The sequence below is a fragment of the Bos grunniens genome, chromosome 12 (assembly GCF_055505025.1).
Source record: "Bos grunniens cultivar Pamir isolate PY7600 chromosome 12, Bosgru_T2T1.0, whole genome shotgun sequence".
Lineage (NCBI taxonomy): Eukaryota > Metazoa > Chordata > Mammalia > Artiodactyla > Bovidae > Bos > Bos grunniens.
The window spans coordinates 55,837,321-55,858,320 of NC_141176.1; the positions used below are offsets into that span (position 1 = coordinate 55,837,321).

The 21,000-nt window shown below is 38.3% G+C and overlaps 1 protein-coding gene across 27 annotated transcripts in view; it reads left to right on the forward strand.

The window, feature by feature from the left end:
* LOC147361797 (uncharacterized) overlaps window positions 1–21,000 on the forward strand; it is a 331,684-nt gene that overhangs the window by 201,772 nt on the left and 108,912 nt on the right. For 21 of the 27 annotated variants that reach the window (XR_015138284.1, XR_015138282.1, XR_015138283.1 and 18 more), the window contains one exon: window positions 1–17,265. This exon is cut by the window's left edge and continues 14,254 nt beyond it. The exons of the other annotated variants lie outside the window; for them this stretch is intronic. The gene's annotated coding sequence lies outside the window, so the exon portion shown is untranslated. Of the gene's footprint in view, window positions 17,266–21,000 lie in introns of those variants that run through there. 27 annotated transcript variants of the gene reach the window in all.

Below are 21,000 nucleotides of genomic sequence, written 5' to 3' on the forward strand. Positions count from 1 at the left end.
CAACAAAAATCATTAAAATTTGGCTCTTGGTATAATGACGAGGTGCATGAATGGGGGTGGAAGTTGTAAAGGACTATAAAACTGTTAAAGTTGGTGTGTGGGAAGGAGAAATTATTTGTAAAACTCATAAACCTCTTTAGCCAAAATATCTATTACATGCTAACTGGCACTAATGAGCTGTTTTCAAAGTCCAGGTCAGTAGAATATGTATTTACTTCTCTTTCTGTGTAAGCGAACATTACAAAAAGGAACTGCAGGTTATCCTTACTGTTTCTGAGGGAAAAACCAAGCAACCTTATTTCTGAAAATTTAAGGCATAGGTCAAAGTAAAAACATATTATTTTTAGAAACCATTACGTCAGTAGCAAGAATTTCACATAAGGTTTTGCACTGAGATTTTTCTAAACCATCTTATTTTCATCAATAGGTAAAGAAATGAATTCCCAAAGTTTTAAAATATCAATATTAAATTTAAAAAGTTTAAGTGTCTGTAAGTATAAGTTCAGTTCATGTCAGTCATTCAGTCGTGTCCGACTCTGTGATCCCATTGACTGCAGCACGCCAGGCCTCCCTGTCCATCACCAACTCCGTAGTTTACCCAAACTCATGTCCACTGAGTTGGTGATGCCATCCAGCCATCTCATCCTCTGTCATCCCCTTCTCCTCCCGCCTTCAATCTTACCCATCACCAGGGTCTTTTCCAATGAGTCACCTCTTCGCATCAGGTGGCCAAAGTATTGGAGTTTCAGCTTCAACATCAGTCCTTCCAATGAATATTCAGGACTGATTTCCTTTAGGACGGACTGGTTGGATCTCCTTGCAGTCCAAGGGACTCTCAAGAGTCTTCTCCAACACCACAGTTCAAAAGCATCAATTCTTTGGTGCTCAGCTTTATTTATAGTCCAATTCTCACATCCATACATGACTACTGGCAAAATAATAGCCTTGACTAGACAGACCTTTGGTGGCACAGTAACAACATCTCTGCTTTTTAATATGCTGTCTAGGTTGGTCATAACTTTTCTTCCAAGGAGTAAGTGTCTTTTTATTTCATGGGTACAGTCACCACCTGCTGTGATTTTGGAGCCCAGAAAAATAATGTCTGACACTGTTTCCACTGTTTCCCCACCTATTTCCCATGAAGTGATGGGACCAGATGCCATGATCTTAGTTTTCTGAATATTGAGCTTTAAGCCAAACTTTTTGACTTTCCTCTTTCACTTTCATCAAGAGGCTCTTATTTCTTCTTCACTTTCTGCCATAAGGGTGGTGTCATCTGCATATCTGAGGTTACTGATATTTCTCCCGGCAATCTTGATTCTAGCCTGTGCTTCTTGTAGCCCAGCATTTCTCATGATGTACTCTGCAGAGAAGTTAAATAAGCAGGGTGACAATATACAGCCTTGACGTACTCCTTTTCCTATTTGGAACCAGTCTGTTGTTCCATGTCCAGTTCGAACTGTTGCTTCCTGACCTGCATCTAGGTTTCTCAAGAGGCAGGTCAGGTGGTATGGTATTCCCATCTCTTGAAGAATTTTCCACAGTTTGTTGTGATCCACACAGTGAAAGGCTTTGGCATAATCAATAAAGCAGAAATAGATGTTTGTCTGGAACTCTCTTGCTTTTTCGATGATCCAGCGGATGTTGGCAATTTGATCTCTGGTTCCTCTGCCTTTTCTAAAACCAGCTTGAACATCAGGAAGTTCACGGTTCACATATTGTTGAAGCCAGGCTTGGAGAATTTTGAGCATTACTTTACTAGTGTGTGAGATGAGTATATTGTGTGGTAGTTTGAGCATTCTTTGGCATTGGCTTTCTTTGGGATTGGAATGAAAACTGACCTTTTCCAGTCCTGTGGCCACTGGTGAGTTTTCCAAATTTGCTGGCGTATTGAGTGCAGCACTTTCACAGCATCGTCTTTTAGGATTTGAAATAGCTCAACTGGAATTCCATCACCTCCACTGGCTTTGTTCATAGTGATATTTCTTAAGGCCCACCTGACTTCGCACTCCAGGATGTCTGGACCTAGGTGAGTGATCACACCATTGTGTTTATCTGGGTCATGAAGATCTTTTTTTGTCTAGTTCTTCTGTATATTCTTACCACCTCTTATTAATATCTTCTGCTTCTGTTAGATCTATACCAGTTCTGTCTTTTGTTGTGCCCATCTTTGCATGAAATGTTCCCTTGGTATCTCTAATTTTCTTGAAGAGATCTCTAGTCTTTCCCATTCTGCTGTTTTCCTCTATTTCTTTGCATTGATCACTTAGGAAGGCTTTCTTATCTCTCCTTGCTATTCTTTGGAACTCTGCATTCAAATGTGTATATCTTTCCTTTTCTCCTTTACTTTTAGCTTCCCTTCTTTTCACAGCTATTTGTACAGCCTCCTCAGACAGGCATTTTGCTTTTTTGCATTTCCTTTTCTTCGGGATGGTCTTGATACCTGTCTCCTGTATAATGTCATGAACCTCCGTCTATTGTTCTTCAGGCACTCTGTCTATCAGATATAATCCCTTGAATATATTTTTCACTTCCACTGTATAATCGTAAGGGATTTGATTTAGGTCATAGCTGAACATGAACATGAAATAACAAAATAGAAAAATAAAGAAAAATGAAAATCCCCTTATCACCACAGAGCCAATATCTAGTCATTCTCTTTCATGTGTTGCTTTCAATAGCATTTATCCAGTGGAGTGAAAAGAGGGATTTGAAATATGGCTTGGTAATACAAGATTATAGTGGGCTTGACTCTAAGACCAGACTCAATATTTTCTGGGGAAAGTTAAACCTACCCACCCAATCCCATCAGTAAATTAGTGCTAGCATCATTGTAAATCACACAGCTACCACTCTTCATGTCAAGACTAAGGATAACTCAGGCTCTGTTCCAGTAAACTGCTTCCAGATCTCCAGAGGTGGAAGGCTGAATGAATCAATTTTATTAGGCAGAGTCTGAGCAGGAGTAACAATAGCAAACCAAGCTGTTAATTTACAGAAATAAATGATAATTTACTAAAATTTTAGTTCAGTATCTCAGAAGATTGGCTGCTGCATACATGCTCAATCATGTCTGACTCTTTGCAACCCAATGGACTGTAGCCTGCCAGGCTTCTCTGTCCATGGAACTTTCCAGGCAAGAATGCTGGAATGGGTTGCCATTTCTTTCTCTAGAGGATCTTCCCAACCGAGAGACTGAACCAGTGTCTCCTACGTCAGCAGGCACAGTCTTTACCACTGAGCCACCTGGGAAGCCCCTTAAGATTGGGGATAATGACAAATAAGGAGATGGAGGACATTTTTGGAGATTGTCTGGCTTTTACTGAATTCTGATGTGGAAAAACATTCTACTAACTAGTATTTGGCCTTTTAAAGTCATCGAGGAAAGACAGTTAAAAACCATATAAGCCCAGTTTGAAAATCTGTTTCCTAAATCTTGAATAACAGCCTCTGATTTTGATACCTGGTTTATTTTATCCTTGACTCAACTGACTAACCTAGTAATGCATGCATGAGTGCTAAATCACTTCAATCTTGTCCTACTCTTTGTGACCCTATGGACTGTAGCCTGCCAAGTTCCTCTGCCTGTGGGGATTCTCCAGGTAAGAATACTGGAGTGGGTTGCTATGCACTCCTCCAGGGGAACTGTCCCAACCCAGGGATGGAAGCCATGTCTCCATGTCTCCTACATTGGCAGACAGGTTCTTTACCACTAGTGCCGCCTGGGAATCCCTACCTAGTAATAGTCATGACTAAAACTCACGTTTTAGACTTCACCAGTCCTAAAAGTTTCATCCATTTGACCCAGACTGTGTTGAGAAAAGTACTGAGAACTCTGACAGCTGAGTGCTGAGGCTATTGTGAACACCAAAGCAGACATATTCTCTGTCTGTTCTGAGGATATAGGTCACATTTAGATACATAAAATCAATTCTGATCTTGTGTTGTTCATATAGTGATATGGAAGTCCAAGTTAAGGGATCAGGAAAATTCAAGTTAAAGGTCTTCTGGCAGGAAAAATGAATCTAAATCTGTTGTATGAACAATGGAGGATGAATATTTCATTAGGGAGAATATGAACTAAGAGACTTGGGGTGTGTGTGGTAATTCCAAGCAACTAGACAAAGATCTAAGATCTTGGCATCTGGTCCAATCACTTCACGGCAAATAGATGGGGGAAAAAATGGAAACAGTGAAAGACTTTATTTTCTTGGGCTCCAAAATCACTGAGGACAGTGACTGCAGCCATGGAATTAAAAGATGCTTGCTCCTTGGAAGAAAAGCTATGCTATTCCAGACAATGGATTTAAAAGCAGAGACATTACTTTTCTGACAAAGCTCCCTCTAGTCAAAGCTATGGTTTTTCAGTAGTCAAGTATGGATGTGAGAGTTGGACCTGAGGAATTATGCTTTCAAACTGTGGAGTTGGAAAAGGCTCTTGAGAGTCCCTTGGACTGCAAGGAGATCAAACCAGTCAATCCTAAAGGAAATCAATCTTGAATATTCATTGGAAGGACTGATGCTAAAGCTGAAATTCCAATACTTTGGCCACCTGTTGCAAAGAGCTGACTCACTGGAGGTACACAGGTCACCAGATTGGCCAATGAAATAGAAGCTGGTGATATTTTCTGGTTTAGGGATTACAGTAGGGCAATAGATTAATGCAAAAAGATAATAGGTACACATTCAGTTCAGTCACTCAGTGGTGTCAGACTCTTTGCGACCCCATGAATCGCAGCATGCCTCCCTGTCCATCACCAACTCCCAGAGTTCACTCAAACTCATGTCCATCGAGTTGGTGATGCCATCCAGCCATCTCATCCTCTGTCGTCCCTTTCTCCTCCGCCCCCAATCTCTCCCAGCATCAGAGTCTTTTCCAATGAGTCAACTCTTCGCATGAGGTGACCAAAGTATTGGAGTTTCAGCTTTAGCATCAGTCCTTCCAATGAACACCCAGGACTGATCTCCTTTAGAATGGACTGGTTAGACCTCCTTGCAGTCTAAGGGACTCTGAAGAGTCTTCTCCAACACCACAGTACAAAAGCATATATTCTTTGGTGCTCAGCTTTCTTCACAGTCCAACTCTCACATCCATACATGACCACTGGAAAAACCGTAGCCTTGACTAGATGGACCTTTGTTGCCAAAGTGATATCTCTGCTTTTTAATATGCTCTCTAGGTTGGTCATAACTTTCCTTCCAAGGAGTAAGCGTCTTTTAATTTCATGGCTGCAGTCACCATCTGCAGTGATTTTGGAGCCCCCCAAAATAATGTCTGACACTGTTTCCACTGTTTCCCCATCTATTTCCCATGAAGTGATGGGACCAGATGCCATGATCTTAGTTTTCTGAATATTGAGCTTTAAGCAACTTTTTTACTCTCCTCTTTCACCTTTATCAAGAGGCTTTAATACAAGGAAGACAAAGAATACAACTTATAAAGTAAACTGTTGGAACTGTACATTTGAATATGAAGCATAGCATAAACATATCTGTAAGTCCAAGCCTACCTGTGTCACACTTGGTAAAATAAACTTATTGAAACTAACAAAAAAAAAAAAAAGAGGCTTTTTAGTTCCTCTTTGCTTTCTTCCATAAGGGTGGTGTCATCTGCATATCTGAGGTTATTGATATTTCTCCCGGCAACCTTGATTCCAGCCTGTGATTCTTCCAGCCCAGTGTTTCTCATGATGTACTCTGCGTATAAGTTAAATAAGCAGGGTGACAATATACAGCCTTGACGTACTCCTTTTCCTATTTGGAACCAGTCTGTTGTTCCATGTCCAGTTCGAACTGTTGCTTCCTGACCTGCATCTAGGTTTCTCAAGAGGCAGGTCAGGTGGTCTGGTATTCCCATCTCTTTCAGAATTTTCCACAGTTTATTGTGATCCACACAGTCAAAGGCTTTGGCATAGTCAATAAAGCAGAAATAGATGTTTTTCTGGAACTCTCTTGCTTTTTTGATGATCCAGCAGATGTTGGCAATTTGATCTCTGGTTCCTGTGCCTTTCTAAAACCAGCTTGAACATCTGGAAGTTCACGGTTCACATATTACTGAAGCCTGGTTTGGAGAATTTTGAGCACTACTTTAGACAAATTGATTTTAAGATGTCCGTGGAATAGATGAGTTGTATGCAGTTAATGCGGAGAAGGCAATGGCACCCCACTCCAGTACTCTTGCCTGGAAAACCCATGGATGGAGGAGCTGGTGGGCTGCAGTCCATGGGGTCGCTAAGAGTCGGACACGACTGAGAGACTTCCCTTTCACTTTTCACTTTCATGCATTGGAGAAGGAAATGGCAACCCACTCCAGTGCTCTTGCCTGGAGAATCCCAAGGACGGGAGAGCCTGGTGGGCTTTCGTCTATGGGGTCGCACAGAGTCGGACACAACTGAAGCGACTTAGCAGCAGCAGCAACATACAGTTAATGATGGGTGAGATAAAGGAGGTGGAAGGGAGGTCCAAGAGGGAGGGGATATATGTATACATGGAGTTGATTCATTATGTTTTATAGCAGAAACTAACACAAAATTGTAAAGCAATTATGGATGCGTGTACTTTAGTTGCTCAGTCATGTCTGACTCTTTGGGATCCCATGGATTGTAGCCCACCAGGCTCCTCTGTCCATGGAATTTTCCAGGCACGGATTTTCTGTTGCATCTCCTGCATTAGCAGGCAGATTCTTTACCACTGTGCCACTTGGGAAGCTCATAAAGCAATTATATTCCAATTAAAAAAAAATTAGCGTTTTGGAGCTTAGGGAGAAAAAATGGGAATGTAGATGTATGTTATCAGATATGGATGGTTATCAAAGCCATAGGAGTGTTGGGAGAGTCTGGTGGGTAGAGTTTATGGAGTAAGAAGACACGACAGTTTAGGACAAGGACATAAATTTCCTCTCTCAGTAACTCATCCTACTCTCTTCATATCCCTCTCCTCAGTGGATGATGAGAAGATTCACAAAACAACAGTCATACAATGCTTTAAGTTACTTAGGAGAAAAATAGAGAAAACTACTGTGAAATTATATCTAAAGACAAGGACCTGGCCTACACACATAACAATGGAATGGCTTGAGATATTTTCTCTGATGAGTACTTTGGTCAGACTCTTGTTCCTCTACTAGTGGTATACATATGAAGGGGTAATTAATTCGAAGTCTGTGCCAGAGACACATCTAGAAGTGTTCTGGAACTGGTAACTGGCCTCTGTTCTAAAGACAATCTTTTAGGGTTTGCTACAGTTTCATTTATAACTTCTGTAAAGGCTGCCTAAGTTATCTGTAGAACTTCCTAAAGGATTCATTTCCTAAAGTTTTCATTTATTCAATTCATTTATTCATTTTTTTCTATCATTGTAAAGAAAATCTGGCATCTTTCATTACAGACTGAAATATTTACAAATACCGGCAATGTTTTTCAATTCCTTTTGAACACTGTTTCTCCTTTTGCAAGAGCTTGCCAGTTTATAGAAAACTGACTTCTCTGTGGTTTTTAAGGCATCTAAAGGTCTTTCATTTTTAGGAAATAAATCTATAAACAATCAATGTTTGCAATGACAATAGAGCATATTTCATACAAATGACCACTGATTCTGCCCTTACACTTAGTGCATTGAGTGTAATTTATATATTTTACTTTAAAAAAGTTACCACAACAGCTTCCATGTAGACATCAGCAAGTATTACCAGAGAAAGATTTTTACTGCACTCAAGACTTTAGGCAATTAGTTCTGAGTGAATTTCTTTTACCAACAGGGAAGATTTATCCTGCCAATCAAGTCGGGATGAGAAAAACCAACAGGTTTTGGCCTTTATTGAAGTGCAGGTCTTTTGAAAGCCTCCATTATGATCCTCTTTTATAATCTTTTTGGTTTCTTTTGTATGTTTTTGTAATATAACATTTCTGATCTCTCAATGGAATAGTCCCTTTGTTTTTCTCTATTTTTTTCTTTTAGGAGAAAAAATAAACTTCTCATCAGTTCTGAGACAGGGAAAGATAGGACTGGCACAGAATGGGTAATATTGTGTCTTTCTTATGTGCTTAGGGACAAAAGAAATTGCCTTGACAAGTCAGTTGATAGGCCATTCATTGCTCCATGACTCAGCAGAGGTCACTTAACCTCTAAAAGCCTACTCGTGCTGGCTGTTCACGCTGATTGTCATGCAGGACAACTGGTAACTCCCAACTCCCATCACAGACAATCTCATGAGTTGAAATGGGGAAAAACACACACACACAACAAAAAACAGCCCTGTCAATCAATGTGAGGATTCAGGAATAAGCAAGGGAAATTTCTAAAGAAATGAATTCAGATGTACCCTAAAAACATTCCTGATTTATTTGCTCATCTTTATTTTAAAAGAAAGTTGTTTTGTTTGTTTTTGTTATATGTTCTATTGCATTGTTTTGAAATATTTGTTTAAAAAATTTTTATACATCATGAAATGATGATTACAACAAGTTCAGTGAGCATCTATCTCATACAGATAGAAAATTAAGGAAATGGAAAAAAAATTGTTTTCCTTGTGATGAGAACTCTTAGAATTTACTCTCTTAACAATTTTCAAAAGGTACAAACTTCCAGTTATAAGATAAATAAGTACTAAGGTGGTAAAGGACAACATGATAAATATAATTCACACTGTTATATTATACATGAATTTTTTTTTTGTTTGGAGTTGCTGTGTAATAAATTTAGGCATTTCAGAAGAAATTAAATACAACTTGTGAGGAATCTAATGAGTAGAGAAAATTATCCATTACTGATTTTATATTTGCACAGGGATGTGAAGATTTTAAGTAAAAACTAGGATATTTTCTTACAGACTACAATTTTTTTTTCCAGCAGGCATTAAAACATTTTCTTGGATAATATTCATTCTATTATTCACTTGATTGCGATGCTAAAAGCTTTTAAAGAATAATAGGAAAATAAAATGAAAACAAAGAAAAGTAATATGGCAGAAATGGTTTTATTCTTAGTTCATTCACATACGTGAAAAAAGTGTCTAACATTCAGGTAACTAAGTGAACTGAAGAGAAAACTGAGTATTGTGATAGAAATGTAGGACAAAGGAAAGGGCAGATGAGGGAGGTGACGGCAGCGGGATGAGGAATAGGCAGTGGGTCAGTATTAGAGGAATATGAAGTGGATTAACATCATGACACTACATGTCACCCTTGAGGGCCAGATTGTGTCTTGCTGGAGACAGTAGACCTCCAGGTAGGAAGGAAAGTGTCGACTTTCAAGGAAAGGGACTAGATATGTCACTTGGAAAAAAAAGTATGAGAAGGGTTGTGAGAAAAAGTGTGAAAAGAGAGGGAAAAAGATTTCTTTTTGCCTGGAATGGCAAGTCCTTCCGGATAAACTTGAGGGGACATTTCCAACTCTGTGTATTATGTGGTTCTCGTGGAATGTCTTAATTCTGAGAACATCGGTTCATTTCACCTACTTTAAAAAATTGCAGCAGACTGTCTTTATCAACATCCCTTGTTATCCTCACACATACCTATCTGACCCTATCTGCTTTTTTTAGATCACTCAAAAGATCTCTCTGCTGTCATAATCTTTATTTGAAATGTTTAAATATTTTTATCATTGATGATAAAATCCCTCATTTTAATATTAAATATAAATTTTGGTTTGTCAAATCTAGGGACCCATAGGTTATAGAAAATCTGAATGCCTGTAAATAGTAATCAAATTCCTTTATTCTAACTATATTTTAAAAATACACTTGCTTTGTAAAATCTAGGCACCCAACGATTTGACTCGGTTAAAACAAAATCCTAAAGACTTTGTAAAAATCTACTTACATTATGTCAGGGATGGGAGACAAATTGAATGCCTCTCAAAATGTGTTCAGTGCAAAATGTAATGAAATCCTTTTGAATCTGCTAGAAATTTGTGATAATTGCATCCAAACATGTATTCCCAGAGTTTGAGGTGATATGCAAGGAAACAATCAGGGAGAGGGCAGCCTTGCAAACTATTTTCAGGATTAAAAAATACATAAGGAGCATTCAGTGCTTATGGATAATAATGATGGGAAAAATTAAAGTGTCAAATCAGGTGTTTTCACTTTTAGCTGGAATCCTTTATGATACTACTCCTTTTACGCAGTTCTGAGGTTGTATGTGTCTACGTGCACAGATACATATATGTATGTATCTGCGACGTGTGTCTGTTTAACAGATGGATAAAAATAAATGAATTTTTCTTGAATAAATGCAGCGTATCTGCTGCATGAATTCAGTTGGAAGCATTTTGGAACCCGTGTCTTCAAAAGGCAGAAAACCTTTTGAACATTTCGTTCCAAGCTCCTGGTTGTAGATTATAACCCTGGTTGTTAAATTTCAAAAGGTGTTCCTCATCCACTGTGGCTGGCAGAATCTGAGCTGGAAGAACCTCCATACAATGTATTCCTTTTGTGGCTCTTTTGTTATGAGTGTGGTCAAGTTTGCCATCAAGATCCTCACAGAGATAATTAATGCCTCTTCTGTATGCATCATCTTAACAGCTTGCAGAAAGTTCTTTTCATGTTTACACACAAAGACTGTAGTCAATATTTTGAAAGAAAAATGATTTTCTTTCAGTTGTCTTAGAAATTATTTGCTATCCCCCCGCCACATTTAGTCAGAAAGACTCCCCAACTCTGTAATATATAATTTAAATTTCAGGCAAAGCAACTGTAGAAAATTGTGCGAGTTTTCCATTTGGAAACTTGCCTTGCCTCTCTGGGCCCTTCAGAGCTCACATTAAGTTTTAGTGTCTCTTGGTTTCCAGATGTGTGCTCAGTAGTTCTGGCCACCAGAGAGTTTCCTTGTCAGGGGTCTAGCCTATCCTGGTTAGAAGCCACAACATCTGTGGTTCTGTTTTTCTATTGAATTGGGATGTCGTCAGTTATCATTATTCTTTTCCTTTTGATATTAGCATGATATGCTGAAAAGAATGGTCCAGCTATTATTCACGTTGTGTACATTGTATTATTCACGCAGAAATCATTTGTTGCCATTGGGAATAGCATGGATATTTTAAAGGATTTTTTCTGTTATCAATAATTACCTCCATCTGCATTTTTAATATTATGTCCATTCAAAAGAGCATATAGAATGGACTTTTTATTTTATATTTTTTTGTGAATATCTTTATGTACCACCAAGCAATGGGTATATTATCAAAACCATCAAGAGGTAACTAAAGGAAATCATAACAAATTGGAGTTCTTTCTAACTGAAAAAAACTGAGTATATTTATTAGAGAAAATAATCTCAAAAGTTTTTATCCTGTGATTTATGTATGCCTTCGAGCTACTCCTCTGACAGGACAGTTTGGCAAAATTTCACTTTGGTTCAGAAGGAAGCATAATGCACATAACCACTTCATGTTGGGGCAGGTGAAGGGAAAAGTCAGTGACAGGAACAGAGGGCAGGGACACAAACTGATAACTGAAGTAGGAGTCCTTAGGATTCCATGAGATCTTAATCAACTATGAAGATTTAACCCCACTCCCCATGTCCAGTGGAAAGAATGGAACTAAATCAACTGATTGAAAAATGAACTCTAACTTTTGGGATATGACACTAAAGCAGATTAAAATAAAATTTATTTATTAAGCAAAGGCCATGGGATTATAGTTGTTGGCCAAGAAGTTTGTTAGTACTTTTCCATTATATCTTATGGAATATAATGATGTTCCATTAATGTCAGAATGAACTTATTGGCCAAACCAATAGTTTGAGACTTTTAAGTTATCTTCACGTCAACAGGGACTTCCCTGGTGGTTCAGATGGTAAAGACTGTCTGCAATGCGGGAGACCCAGGTTCAATCACTAGTTCAGAAGATCCCCTGGAGAAGGGAATGGCTACCCACTCCAATACTCTTGCCTGGAGAATTTTCCATGGACAGAGGAATGTGGTAGGCTACATCCCTGGGGTACAAGGGGTCAGACTTGACTGAATGAAGGCTTCCCTCATGGCTCAGATGGTAAAGAATCTACCTGCAATGAAGGAGACCTGGGTTCATTTCCTAAATTGGGAAGATCCCCTGGAGAGGGGAATGGCTACCCACTTCAGTGTTCTTTCCTGGAGAATTCCATGGACAGAGGAGCCTGGGGGGCTGTAGTCCATGAGGTCACAAAGAGTAGGACACGACTGAGCAACTAACACTTTTCACTTTTCAAATCAACAAGTAAGGCATTTGGTAATCCTGCCTATCAGTATAACATAGGTTGCGAGCCTAGTGTAGGACCTGGCACACATTAAGAATTTCAGGCTGTTCTTGTGAAAGCCAAGAGTGGTACACTGAAAAAAAAAAAAATATATATATGCATTTATATGTAATAATGAAAATTTTTTTCATATGAATTAAGAAAGTCAGTTTAAAGTTTCTAGATGCATTGAGTTGATCAATGAAGGCCCAGGTTTCACTAACACTTCTTGTTCTAATCCCTTGGCATGCTTGGTTTTCATTTAATTGCTAAAGAAATAAGATCTATATTTTTAAATTTAAATGTTTTATTCCATCATTTCAGAAACGTTTATTCTTGTTATGGGGCATATCTGATGTCTCTGCATTATGATGCAAGCTGTGATGTGGTTAGAGTTAGGGCTTAGCATCAGCCCATCTTTGATGTAGCTGTGTTAAGTATGCTAAAGATATATTGGAATTTTGTGGCAGTTTTAAAGAAAATTCAGAAATGTGTAATATATACAAATACTGCCGTTTGTTTCCTCTTTCCTCCTTTTTCCTTTTGGGGAGTAACTGTAAAGTTTGGTCCGGTGGAGACATTTCTTCTTCCTGTCCTTTGAAACTTAAACTATTTTATATAAATTTAGAGACAAGCATGTTGGCTATCTTCATTTCATTTCTGTGGACCCAATTTCCTCTTGATTGTAAATTTGTCATTGGGGAATCCTTTTCTTCCTTTAGGCCAAACAGCTGTTTTTAATTTTATTTTTCTTCTTCTTTTTTGTTTTTTCCACCAAGGAGGTCAAGTTCCTTTGGGGGAAAAACTAGTTCGTTATGTTCTTTTCTTTTATATTGTTGCATGTACGACAACAAAATACAAATTGCTTTTGGGTTGTGAGTTGCTGTGGTATCCATTTAAATACCATTGCATTTCCAAATATTATAATTATACTACTTCCAACCCTCAAAGCCCAGTTAGAAGCTTATTATAGCTCATTTATTTCCATCTGTAAATATGAAAAATGCATTCTTAGCCATGTATTAGTGGGTTCCTGAAAAGAGTGACAGTTGTTTAACTTTTCTTCCTATGCTGCTGTGTGCTCACACTCCACTTATGAGTACTTAGGACTGCTTAGCACAAATTACTAACCCAAAGCCTATTTCAGATACTGTCAGTGTTTTTGGAACTACTTATTCCCTCAATATAGTGTCCGGTATCTTTGCACTGAATGACTCATGACGTCTCTGTTCTTCAGACACTGTGGGCTCTCTCAGTATGAAAGTTATATAACCATAATAGTGACTGGCAATATGGATGCTGTTGAAGTGCCAAGAACTGTTAGTAAAACTAGTAAAATAAATGTTAGTTTACAGGTAACTGGACAAAAGCATAATACCTGAAATAGGGAAACTCCTAGAAGTTCACCATGTCCTTTTGAAAATCAAGCTATCATCCAGGCCTAAATGATCTTGTCTCCCTTCTCTTTGTGAAAGTGAATTGGTCCAATATCATATTCACTGATAACAAAACAATCTATTTGTTCTTGCTTTCCTTCCTCCCAAGTATTTGATTTACAGAAGAATTCACATTTAATTGAGCTATGTGTTATAAAAACAGAAATAGATTCAGATGAACATTGGGTAGGATAGCATCCCATAGCTTTATAATCATCCCTCCGTGTTTGAATATGGGCAGAGAAATCCATGCGTGTGTTTGCTATGTGAAAGACCTTGTTTGCTTTTTTCTTCTTTATTGTTTTCTCTTTCTAAAGTTCCAGAGATTCAAATATTTACTGCTTTCAAAGTTTATAATTCAAGAATTGTAAGGAAAAATGGGGCTATGAGGACACATATGTGGTTTATCATCTTCTTCTTGCCTCTAAAATACTGAAGAAAAGAGAACTTGTATTCATGATGAAAAGTCACTACATTACCATTCCCTTTTAGAATTTCAGCCAGATACAGAATACATAAGGTCAGGTTAAGGAAAACTCTGGGAGATAGTGAGGGACAGAGAAGCCTGGTGTGGTGTAGCCCATGGAGTCACAAAGAGTTAGACATGACTTAGTGACTGAATAACAACAGCAAGGAAAAGTACTTGAGCCAACATGCTAGTTATACTGTATCTCTATTGACAGTAACAAATGGAACCATCCCAGCAGCCACGTTCATGTGTCAGGAGAAATGGTTTATCAGAGGCAAGTGGTGGCCCAATAAATTGGGCTAAGAGTTTAAGGAGCCATTACAATAGATGGGGTAGATACTATAGAAAACAGTCAAGAGAGTGGCTCCAGTGAATTCCTCTCACAAGATAAATTCAATCATACATATCAATGCTATTCCTATATCAGGAAAGGGAACTATCAATGCAGAGTCTGGAATCTGGCATTATATTTCATAAATTCAATAAACAAATGCACACCCAAAAACTTAAAAAAAAAAAAAAAAAGAGGCCATGAAAGCAATTCTCCAAATTTTACAACATCTTCTTTCTTCTTAAAAATTGTAAAAAAATATTAATTAAAGGTTCACATCCACATTACAAAAGAATCCACCAGGAACCAGGAAAACAAAACTAATAAAGTAGTTAAAATCAGAGAATTACTTTATGGGAGTTTTGTTGTCGTTGTTGTTTTAGTCGCTAAGTCATGTCTAACTCTTTAGCAACCTCATGGTCTGTAGCCCACCAGGATCATCTCTCCATGGGATTTCCCAGGCAAGAAAGAATACTGGAGTCAGTTGCCATTTCCTTCCCCACGGGATCTTCCCAACCCAGGGGCATAACCCGTGCTTTCTACATTGACATGTGGGTTCTGTACCACTGAGCCACCAGGGAAGCCTCCATAAACTAAGTCATGTCCAACTCTTTTGTGACCCCATGGGTGTTTTGCAGAGGCTTATTAGTCATCTCTCTGCCTACCCTGGATTTCTTTGCTAAATGAAGTAGATGCAAGGGCCAACTGAACACTGAAATATAACATCAAGCTATTTCTTTATTGGGGGAAGCAGCTTAGATATTTACAGGGTGTTTTTTACAACTTCTCAAAAGGACTTGACTCTCTTAGTTATGAATGAAAAACTGGAAACTGCAGACCTTCCCCCAAAGGGACAGGACTGGCCTTAGTGATGTTACCAAGTGTTGGAAAGAGAACACACTTCACTCTGGGCAGATACATACAAGAGAAGAAAAGCAAGAGAGCATGACCACAGTGAGCAATGGCCTTCCATATGCTATAGCCACTCTGTAGAGGAAACAGAGAATGGCTGCCTCGCATCAAGCTTTAAAGCTTCCCTTTCAATGATGATGAGTGAAAAGTGGGAAACAGAACGTTGGAAACTATTTAAAAATGCTTCACTGTGATGATAACAGTGCTGGTTATGTTCCTTTTTTATGGAGACAGAAATATGATGAGTGAAGCTCACATGATGAGTATTTCCCTCTACCATCCTGAAGAAAGTCATGAAATTCAAGTATTCATGTACAAAAAAATAACATGTTACTCATAAGAAAGCCAAAATAAGGCTAAATTGGATTTTGTAAAATTAGGTACCAGAGGGTAGTGAATAATACAAAATACAAAAGAAAAATATTGTGATTTAAGAATATGTATTAATGTAAGTAATCTTTCATGCCTGAAAGCAACAAAAACAATAATTTTAGTTAAGATAAAGTCCTGGATAGCAACATCATGTTATTCTGGTCAAAGAACTGAACGTTTTATAGAAATTTCTGCTTAAAATTATTGAAATGATCAGAAACAATGAAAATTAGTCAACTATAATAAACTAAGGAACAACCACATTATCAGTTTAATATCTTTTAGAAACAGTGACAACCTTAGCCTAAGTGAAATAGGACATCAGTAACTAATACATCTCTCTCCAGAAACAACAAGGATGCCAAATTTCTTTTAAACACAAGTAACGTGATCCTGAAAAATCCTAATCAAGAATTCTTTATTTGAGAAAATGAAGACTGGGAAACGGGCAATATATCATGTCCACTTCCTCACCAAAGTAAAACAGAAAATAAAGCTCAGTGAAGGAAGTGCCATTTATAGTTGCTTTGAGCTGGAGAGACTTCCCTCATGGCTCAGACAGTAAAGCGTCTGCTTGCAATGCAAGAGACCAGGGTTTGATCTCTGGGTTGGGAAGATCCCCTGGAGAAGGAAATGGCATCCCACTCCAGTACTCTTGCCTGGAAAATCCCATGAACAGAGAAGCCTGGTAGGCTACAGTCCATGGGGTTGCAAAGAGTCGGACATGACTGAGTGACTTCACTTTCACTTGAGCTGGAGAAAATAATGACAAAGGCTGTGATCATGCAAAGTTTTAGAGGCAGCGTTTACCTGGAATTCAGCTTTATAGATTTTGAATGATGTTCTTAAGCAGAGATGATAGTCAAGTATCACACAAAAGCAGAAATGAGTGTGCTCCATGTCTTCACCCTCAGCCCTGGAGCTGGATAGGGACTTGACTTTGTATCAGCAAGGCCTGCGTGGTAGGGAGCAATGACTACAGTCTGAGGCTAAATTTATTAGATTAAACAGAACACATTTTCTTACATAGAAAAAAATTGAATCGAGGCTACTTAACTCTTCCTTAACCCACCGGGCCTACTTGTCTCCAAAGAGCTAAAAACTGAAAAGATATTTCAAACTATTAGTAGTCTGATATCCAAATTAAGTTCCAAGAAAACAATAAAAACCAGTTTGCAAATGAAAAAATAAGACCTGAGACAAAGCGAGTCTACTCTCCCATTCTGATGCAAGTAGTGACTTTAGTAAGTTACTGTGGCTGTTTGATGATGAATTATAGATAGAATAAATTCAGCAAGAGATCTGTGCACAGATACTTAACACTAAAAAAGCAAAAGGTAAAAAGGAGAGACAGTTCTAAACAAGCAGGGTGATACAGGAAACACTTTTGGATAAAACACTAACTTTTATGATTTAAAAAAATCAAATAAATGGGCTATTTAAATAAAATAAAGAATAAATATAAAAAGATGATGTGATAAAATAGAATTATTCTTTTAAAACAAATAAGCTAAAGAAAGGAATAATAGAAAATGAGAAAACTATTATGGAAATGAGAAGATGGATGTAGAAAAAGTGCGTTTGAAATCAAATTCAGAGATATGAAAGTTTTGAGAGAGAAAAATTGTAACTATACAAAATAAAAATAAGATGAATACAATTGACTAGAAAATGATAGATATGGAAAAAGGCAAACAAGGTGTTAATCATGATGAAGTCTCTTGGCATCTACAATGAAGAAATCATTGCATAAATATCTGATCAGAAGAAGCTGGTCACTAAAGCCAGCACTTCTCATGATTACATGCAGAATTGATTGGTGTTTATAGACTATCAAGGGTAAATGGTATGACCATAAAATAACAAAGCACAAATCATATGCATGTAGAGGAAATGAAAATATACTTATGCAATAGCTTATAATTCCAGTCTTTATAGATTTTTATGAAAAAAATTACTTGGAGACAGAATCCAGTCAACTTAAATATTAATCCAAAATGGGGGTGGTAAAAAAACTTGTGGATGAAACATCTTATATAAAGATAGGTAGTGAGCATTGTATCTAACAGAGAATGTGTCTTCTTTGCAAGTTCTCTTGTAACATTTGCAAAAATAATGAACTCAGATCAAATTTAAAAACAGAGATGCATTTAAAAATTGAAATAATAAAAATCAAATACATTGATTAAACTCTGATAAAACTAGGAAACAAAAGCAAAATTAGAAACAAGTACAAATATCTAACTTGGACATACTGAAATGTATTCTATCTTTGATTTCCTCTTGGCTCCAAAAAAATCAAAAAAATTTCAGAACAAGACAAATGATGATATGTTGCATATCAAAAATATGTGACACAGATTCAGCTCTGCAGAGATAAAATTCACAGAAGTAAGCAATCAACACTGAATTACAAACAATGGAATTAAATTAAGCACTGGAGGTAGAAGGTTTAAAAAGAGTAAGAAAGCTGTGGTACATATACACAATGGAGTATTACTCAGCCATTAAAAAGAATACATTTGAATCAGTTCTAATGAGGTGGATGAAACTGGAGCCTATTATACAGAGTGAAGTAAGCCAGAAAGAAAAACACTAATACAGTATACTAACGCATATATATGGAATTTAGAAAGATGCTAACAATAACCCTGTGTACGAGACAGCAAAAGAGACACTGATGTATAGAACAGTCTTTTGGACTCTGTGGGAGAGGGAGAGGGTGGGAAGATTTGGGAGAATGACATTGAAGCATGTATAATATCATGTATGAAACAAGTCGCCAGTCCAGGTTCAATGCACGATACTGGATGCTTGGGGCTGGTCCACTGGGACGACCCAGAGGGATGGTATGGGGAGGGAGGAGGGAGGAGGGTTCAGGATGGGGAACACAGGTATACCTGTGGTGGATTCATTTCGATATTTGGCAAAACTAACACAATACTGTAAAGTTTAAAAATAAAATAAAATTAAAAAAAAAGAGTAAGAAAAACAAAATTTAAAAAGCACTATAAGATGAATAAATACAAAGCAAAGGAACAAGAGGCTAGTAATCTTTTAATGGAAAAGCACAGACCTGAACAAAACAAAACTAATCTTTCAACTGCTTAAGTCTCAAAATAATCTTTGGGCCTCCCAAATGTCTCCTCAGATTTTATAATTGATATGGACCAGGAACTGCTCTACTCCTAGTCTTTAACTACGCTAAAGCCTTTGACTGTGTGGATCATAACAAACTGTGGAAGACTCTTAAAGAGATGGGAATATCAGACCATCTTACCTTTCTCCTGAGAAACCTGTATGTGGGTCAAGAAGCAACAGGTGGAATCCTGTATGGAAGAACTGATTGGTTCAGGATTGAGAAAGGAATACCACAGGGCTGTCTGCTGTCACTCTGTTTATTTAACCTACATGCTGAGCACATCATGAAAAATGCTGGGCTGGATAAGTTACAAGCTGGAATCAAGATAGGTGGGAGAAACATTAACAACCTTAGATATGCAGATGATACTATGCTAATGGCAGAAAGTGAAGAAGAGCTAAACAGCCCTTTAATGAGGGTGAAAGAAGAGAGTGAAAGATCTGGCTTAAAACTAAATATTAAAAAAAAAAAAACACACACACAAAACAAAACTAAGATCATGGCATCTGGTCCCATTCAGTTAAGTTCAGTTCAGTCGCTCAGCCATGTCCGACTCTTTGCGATCCCATGAATCGCAGCACACCAGGCCTCCCTGTCCATCACCAACTCCTGGAGTTTACTCAAACTCAAGTTCATCGAGTCAGTGATGCCATCCAGCCATCTCATCCTCTGTCGTCCCCTTTTCCTCCTGCCCCCAATCCCTCCCAGCATCAGAGTCTTTTCCAATGAGTCAACTCTTCGCATGAGGTGGCCAAAGTATTGGAGTTTCAGCTTTAGCATCAGTCCTTCCAATGAACACCCAGGACTGATCTCCTTTAGAATGGACTGGTTGGATCTCCTTGCAGTCCAAGGGACTCTCAAGAGTCTTCTCCAACACCACAGTTCAAAAGCATCAATTCTTCGGTGCTCAGCTTTCTTCACAGTCCAACTCTCACATCCATACATGACCACTGGAAAAACCATAGCCTTGACTAGACGGACCTTTGTTGGCAAAGTAATGTCTCTGGTTTTTAATATGCTATTTAGGTTGGTCATAACTTTCTGGTCCCGTTACTTCATGGCAAATAGTAGGGGAAAAGCCCTCTTTTTAGGCTCTAAAATCACTGTGGATGGTGACTGAGCCATGAAAGCAGAAGTTTTGATTGCTTCTTGGCAGGAAAACTATGAAAAACCTAGACAGTGTGTTCAAAAGCAGAGACATTACTCTGTCAACAAAGGTCCATACAGTCAAAGCTATGCTCTTCCCAGTGGTCATGTTTGAGAGCTGGATCGTAAAGATGGCAGAACGTTAAAGAACTGATGCCTTTGAACTGTGGTGCTGGGAAAGACTCCTGCGAGTCCCTTGGACAGCAAGGGGATCAAACCAGTTACTCGAATAGGAAGTCAACCCTGAATACTCACTGGAAGGACTGATGCTGAAGCTTAGGCTCCAGTATTTTGGTCACCTGATGCAAAGAGCCAATTCATTGGAAAAGACCCTGATGCTGGGAAAGATTGAGAGCAGAAGAAGAGGGTGTCAGAGGATGAGATGGCTGGATGGCATCACCAATGCAATATACATGAACCTGGGCAAACTTTGGGAGTTGGTGAGAGACAGAGAGGCCTGGAGTGCTGCAGTTCATGGGGTCACAAAGAGTTGGACATGACTAGGCGGTTGAACAACAACAAAAGCTGTTCTATTTCTTTTCTAAGGTTTTTCCAAATAGTGTTTCTGGTTTTTTTCCCTGAAGTTGTTTTCTCTATGGAGCAAGAAATAACTTATCCTGGATCCACAGGGAACCTTATTCTAGATCTGATGGAGAAACACTCCTCATTTAGGGATCTCTGGCCTTTAAGATGGGTAATTTGGTTATTTCCCTGGAAGAGGGATGGGTATACTTGCTTTGAAAAGAAAGATACAATTTGAAGACCCAAGGAGAGTCTATAGTGCTACAGGTTATTTGCTCACTAAATACTGTTTCCTTTAATTAGCGCCTAGAACTCAACTTGGAGAAGACAATGGCACCCTACTCCAGTACTCTTGCCTGGAAAACCCCATGGACTGAGGAGCCTGGTAGGCTGCAGTCCATGGGGTCGCTAAGAGTCGGACACAACTGAGCGACTTCATTTTCACTTTTCACTTTCAG